This window comes from Apium graveolens, chromosome 5 (genome assembly GCF_009905375.1).
Source record: "Apium graveolens cultivar Ventura chromosome 5, ASM990537v1, whole genome shotgun sequence".
Classification (NCBI taxonomy): Eukaryota; Viridiplantae; Streptophyta; class Magnoliopsida; order Apiales; family Apiaceae; genus Apium; species Apium graveolens.
The window spans coordinates 207,471,624-207,478,172 of record NC_133651.1 but is presented as its reverse complement, the minus strand read 5'-3'; the positions used below and the strand labels follow the sequence as shown (position 1 = coordinate 207,478,172).

The 6,549-nt window shown below is 38.6% G+C and overlaps 1 long non-coding RNA gene across 1 annotated transcript; it reads left to right on the top strand.

The window, feature by feature from the left end:
- Positions 1–4,611: 4,611 nt before the first annotated feature.
- On the top strand, positions 4,612–6,037 carry LOC141723350 (uncharacterized). The gene is made up of 3 exons (XR_012576248.1): positions 4,612–4,663; positions 5,057–5,171; positions 5,697–6,037. It is a non-coding gene; the product is annotated as an uncharacterized LOC141723350 (long non-coding RNA).
- The last annotated feature ends 512 nt before the right edge of the window (positions 6,038–6,549 follow it).

Genomic DNA, 6,549 nt, shown 5'->3' with positions numbered 1-6,549 from the left:
ATCTTTTTTTCCCGTTTAAATGGCTGATCAGATTTATTAATAGCAGAATTTGAGTCGAGTAACTTCTGATCTGTTGTAGTTTCTGAAGCTTTTGGCCTGATTTTCTTCATTTTCTTCAGTTCCTCGGAACTTTTAGGATAAAGTGTAATTTTATTACCTTCAGAGAAAAAATGAAAGGTATTCTCCTTGCCACAATGATATACATCATAATCGAATAACCATGGATGTCCAAGTAAAATGTGTGTCACATTCATAGGAACAACATCACAATTAATAGAATCTTTGCAACGACCACACGTTATTGGAACTAGGCAGCGTTTACTTACCGGAATGGATGTATTATCGATCCAAGCAACATGATAGGGCTGATGTTGTGGCTTTGTAGGAAGTTTTAGTCGTTCGACTGCCGAGGCTGAAATTATATTTATGCAGCTTCTGCTATCAATCACCAGCTTAAGTAACTTATTTTTACAAGTTACTAGTGTTTGAAATATTGTAGTAGTCCTCCAATCCGCTTCCTTAACTTTTGGAGCAGGAAGTATGCGTCGAACAACCATATTCAAAGAGTTCTCGTCAGAATCAGCCAAGTCATCAGCATTGAATTGCGGAGTTTCTTCACCATCTTCGTTTTCAGCCATTTCATTTTCTTTTGGCTCTTCTTCTGAAACACCAATATACAGATTGTTCCTGGTGGGACATTGATAAGCTTTATGTTCCTTGCCTTCACATCTGAAACACCGATCACTATTGTCCACACCCTTTCCTCTCCCTCCTTCTTTCTTATTTGTAGTGTATTGTGGCTTCGATACAGGGTTGGTGACATTAAACTTTCTCGTTACTGCCTCTTTCATTTGAGCAGAACCTTTAAGAGTCATATTCAAATATTCCTCCAAGTCAAGTGCAATTTGGAAAGCATTTTCCACGCTATACGGAGTGTATCTCAGTATTTCCTTTCTGATTTCAAATCTGAGACCAGATTTAAATCTTTCCAAGCTATGGCGCGGATCTTCAACAATCTGACTTCAAGTTTTTAATTCATCGAACTTTTGCATATACTCTGCTACCGTCATCGTTCCTTGCTTCAAATTTACAAGCTGTTCACAGAGCTTATCTTCGTAATTTTGAGGCATGTATTTTTCCCGCAGCCTTGCCTTCATCTCCTGCCAGGTCACTATTGGAGGTAGCCCCAATCTCCGCATGTCTGCTTCAACACCATTCCACCAGACCTTTGCAATATTAACCAATTTCATTTTGGCAAACCTCACACGTCGCTCCTCAGACATGTCATACCAGTCAAAATATTCTTCAATTGCAGAAATCCAATCGATAAAGTTTGTTGCGTTGAATCTTCCGTCAAAGTCTGGTACATCAATTCTCACCTTCTTTGTGATATCACCATCCTGACTTAAGTTCCAGCAGCGTCTCCCACCCTTGGAGACGTTGACTTACGCCCCCTTTCAGAAAAACACTAAGCTTGCTGCCTTGTAGAGATGCGTCGCCAACAATAATCTGATCCCACAAACCATGTCGCCGACCAACACTTGGACAACCCTCAACTTATGCATTTTCTTCTCACCCTTGTCAAACCAATAGGAACTTAGCCATCTCACAGCATGAACATGTTCCAACCATGATCATGGTTCCCCTAAGTTACTTCAATCCATATGAGTGACCATAGGCTAACATAGCCCAGCAATGCTAACTATCCAAAAGCCAATATAACCAAAACCCATGATCAACGCTCTTCTTTAACAAGACCTGTCCCCGGAAGAATCATATACCCATGATACACGCCAATCGCCATAAACAAATCAGCCACCACCGACCTGCACACCACATAACCATGGTTAGTATTTTCAACACTTGTCACCAAATCTGTAACATAGTCCAGCCCTCGTCGTTGAACCTTGACGCCAACTCCCTCACACTGCGCCACAATCGCCATGACTAGCTCAAAAATCAGTGTGCCTCCACCAAAGAGATACGACTTTTGTGCAATCCTTGCACTTTCCCCACCTTGAACAGAAGTTTCAAGCCCAGAGTGATCTCCATCATTACCCAACAAAATGTCTCCAGCATCCCGCCTTGATAACTCCAAGTAAAACTCAACTCGTTCTACTTTACTTAACCAACGATCAGCCAACATCCCAACTCAAAAAGAGATCTCCTCAAACCTTCTCTCTATGGCGTTAAACTAATCTCCAAGAGCATCTTTAAAGTCACCCAGATCATACTTCATGGCCCTGCATATCCTTATCAATGGCACCAAATTTCTGACCATGGACTCGCCTAACACTCTTTGAAACCCAGCAAAATCAACTTTGCTCCCACATGATCCAACCATCAAGTCAAATCCCGAACTGATCAACGCAGCTCTGATACCACTTGTCACGGGGTCAGATTTTCAACCTTGAAATCTCTGATCTGTGCGGCCTACTCAGTCGCCGACCTAGGCGCCCAAGCAGTCAGCCTTTCGAGAGGTTGTCGCCCAGCAGCCCCCAGTAGCCCCGACAACACCAGCAAACCCAAGCACAGCGGATATGATTCTGAACCAACGCACAATAGGAACCAATCGTGTGTGCAAGTGTGTCTAATTACCAAGCAAATGTAAGACACGACAGATTATGAGCCTGAATGCCCAACCTTCTATTGACCAACAATATAAGGATACAACTCGATTATGCTTACAGACTTGTACTACTTCCTAGCATAATAATACAACCCAATATATGTTTACAGACTTTTCCCTACTACCTAACATATGGATACATGTTTTGTGCACAAAAGACTACATTCATTTCTCTGAATAGATTACATTCTCACAATGCCTATCTATATAAAAGAGTGCCTGGTCGCGGCCCCCAGCAGCCCCAACAGCACCAACAGGCCCAGCAGCCCCAACTGCTAGCAGTTACAAGCAGTTCCAGCATTTCAAATTCCCTCAATTTGAATTTTCCCACCAATTCCTTGAGCCCCAACGACAAGGTAGTTATTCCAGCAACCCACTAGTGCATAATCCAGCAATTATGGATATATATATATAATGCATTTATATCTCAGCCCCCATGTGCCACACATGTGCCTATAATTCTGACCATGCCTTAGCCATTTGGACTCCCAACTTAGCTCCCAGCTCGGTGTCTCCCACATTTAGACCAACCAGCAATCCCACATAAACACAACAGCTCAAGTCTGTGTTGCCGCCTAGCGACGAGTCTATGTCGCCGCCTGGCGCCCAATCCTTGTCGCCGCCTGACGACTAGTCCGTGTCGCCGCCAGGTGAATCTCGATCCCAAAACGAAATCCAGCCTAAGGCTCTTACACTAGTCCCTTTTCAATTTTTTACGCTTATTAAGAAAGTATTATTTTAATGATACATTTTCACTTACCCATCATAAATGCATGAATGTAGACCCTTATTAACCCCTCAATAATTGTTACATAATTTTCAAGGTGGGTAATTTTGGAAAAGTGTCAATAGATTTGCATTGGAACTTAAAAGTAGACATGTATTATGGGAAAAAAAGATCTCTTAAAAGAGACTACGATTGTGGAACGGAGGGAGTTCATTAGAAGATGCATGTTCCACACTTTACCTGTATAGAGAACGAAGCCTCTATATATATAAGAAAGCTTATGAAGTTACTTCCTAAACTTACAGCTAGATGACTCACTAGTAGAATAGAGATAGATGCTTATACATGTGACAAGCTGCCTACAGGCAGATGACTATATATATATACTTTCTGCAAACCCTACCTGTTATCTTGTTATAGGCAGTAGTGAAGATTTTATATACATATATATACTTGCACTTTCTGCAACTCATTTCTTGTTCAATCTTCATTTATTCATATCGTCGATGTCATATATTCACAGTTTGTAATCGTATGATGTACCGCGCTCAACTTTGAGATGATACATTGCTAGTGGTATAAACTTGATGGCTGATGTAGTCATTCTTATGTTCTGTACAATTGTTAAAAGTAATTTAAAATTAATGTCTGCATTGATGTTAGCTAATTGTGCTAATTTATGGATGCAACAGTAACTTGTTACTACTTAATTTAAAAATGTCGAGCAAGTATAATTAAGTGATATTGCCTTACATTTTCTTTTTCTTTCTTGCTAACTATTGTCGAACATTTTGTTTTATACATATATATGAAATTTTCATGCCTTCTATATGAGGCATTTGAAAATTGAATTCTGTTTACCACCTTATGGATGTTCACTGAATGATTTTGTTTGCTGAAGGTACTCCATGCTCTATTCAATCTCTGCAAGATAAATAAAAGGAGGCAAGAACAAGCAGCAGAAAATGGGATCATCCCACACCTGATATATTTTATCATGTCAGCGTCTCCTTTGAAGCAATATTCATTGTCACTGCTTTGCGATATGGCCCATGCATCACGTAACTCAAGGGAGCAGTTATGAGCTCATGGGGGTTTAGATGTGTACCTAAGCCTACTTGATGATGAGCTTTGGTTGGTAACATCATTAGATTCTATTGCCGTGTGCCTGGCTCATGACAATGACACTAAGAAAGTGGAGCAATCTTTATTAAAAAAAGAGGCTGTTCAGAAACTGGTCAACTTTTTCAGCGATGTCCAGAACAACATTTTTTGCATATATTGGAGCCATTCTTGAAAATCATTACGTAAGTCCATTTCAGCCTGTCAGTATATCCATGTGAGGAAAAAATGAGTTGCTTTCCATATCTTATTCATCGATGTTATAATTTGGTAAAAAGTTTGAGATGTAATGAACATGGAAAAGTGGCCAAGACGTGAGAGACGGAGAGAACACATAATGTGTAGTACTCATAATTCCACATTCGTTGGATGCGAAAATGACACCTCACTGTTGAAGCCAGAGGATTGGTATCTTTTGCTATATCAAACAAATATTATTAATTAATTGGACATGAATACGACATTATATGCATATCAGGATATCTATGGGTTTCCATAGGGTTTACTTTCGTTTGTTAATAAAAGTATTTTAAGTTTATTATGGACATTTTACACTCTTTTTTTCCTTCTTTTTCTAGGAAATCACCCCGTATAAATACTACTTTGGCTGTCAATGGCTTGACACCGTTACTAATTTCAAGGCTTGAACACCAGGATGCTATTACTCGGCTCAATTTGCTCAAGCTTATTAAGGTTAGAAGTTCCAGTGTTTATATGTTTTCGGTTTCACTTTTACCTCAGCATACTTTGTTAAAGGTTTTTCTATCATGCGAGCTTTTCCTTTTTATTAGAGCCTTGTTAATTTAGTATGCAATACAATTATATCTTCAATCTGGTTTATCGATCATGGGTTTTGGGTAGTGTAACCCCATGATTTTCCTCCGCTCTCAGTTAAAAAAAAAGTCCAAAATATCAGTATTTTATTAATCTGAAAAATTGTTTTAGAAATCCACTTGAACTAATTTAAAAGAAGATCTAATCTCCATTGTCTCGGTACTCTATAGTAGCTCACGAGTACACTGCTTGCTGACCAAATCACAAATTGTGTTATTAGCATCAAGCTAGAGTATGCTATTTGCTGACCAAATTACAGATTTTGTTATTAGCATCAAACTAAAAAGGCTCAATGCATGTACATGTTTATGTTATAACCTGACATTACATTTGTAGTAAAGTTGGAAATTTTTCTCTTACATCCAAATATTAATAATATATCAGGCCGTGTATGAGCACCATCCACGTCCAAAGCAAATGATTGTAGAGAATGACTTGCCTCAAAAACTTCAGAATTTGATTGAGGAACGCCGAGATGGGCAAAGTTCTGGTGGCCAAGTTTTGGTCAAGCAGATGGCTACATCCCTGCTGAAAGCACTTCATATAAACACCGTTTTGTAATTAGTTTGTTATCTTATCTTCAGTGAGTATATATAAAATACATGTATAGTAACTGCACTCGGTTATAGTTCATTGTATCTGTGTATTTTCCAAGTTTCTTTTTGAGATTCAAGTTTTGAGGTTACATTTATAGAATTTTAGGGACTTCTATTTTGATAAAAGTCAGCGAGTTTTTATGAACATTTGTAAAAAAATGTATAATATTAATAATTTGTATATCAGTAAATACTTTTTATGCTTTTTAGTAGAATTTGTTGGGTGTTGACCCCAAATGTCACCATTTGAGGGAGAATAGTCCTCAATGTCATTCACTGAAAAGATGGCCCTAAATGGCACTCAAAAGTCTCGGTTTTTGTTTTTCTAAAATTACAAAAATGCAGATGCGTTTGATTTTTTATTATTTTTATTTTTTAAAACCATAAACACTATCTCTACTCATGTTTAGATGACTCGAATGAAGGAGAATAATACCATTTTTTTATACAGGAATGGTGATAATAACGAGTTTCCGCGGAGGTGGTTGAAAATAACGGATCGAATACGCAAATGGTAGTAGGGTACCCGCTAATATGCAAGCACCGGTTGGGTGATGAGAAGTTAGCTAACTAATACGCATAAATAGTTATGGTAATGACCGTTAAATTTATTTGAAAAATTTGATACGCACATAAGCTGG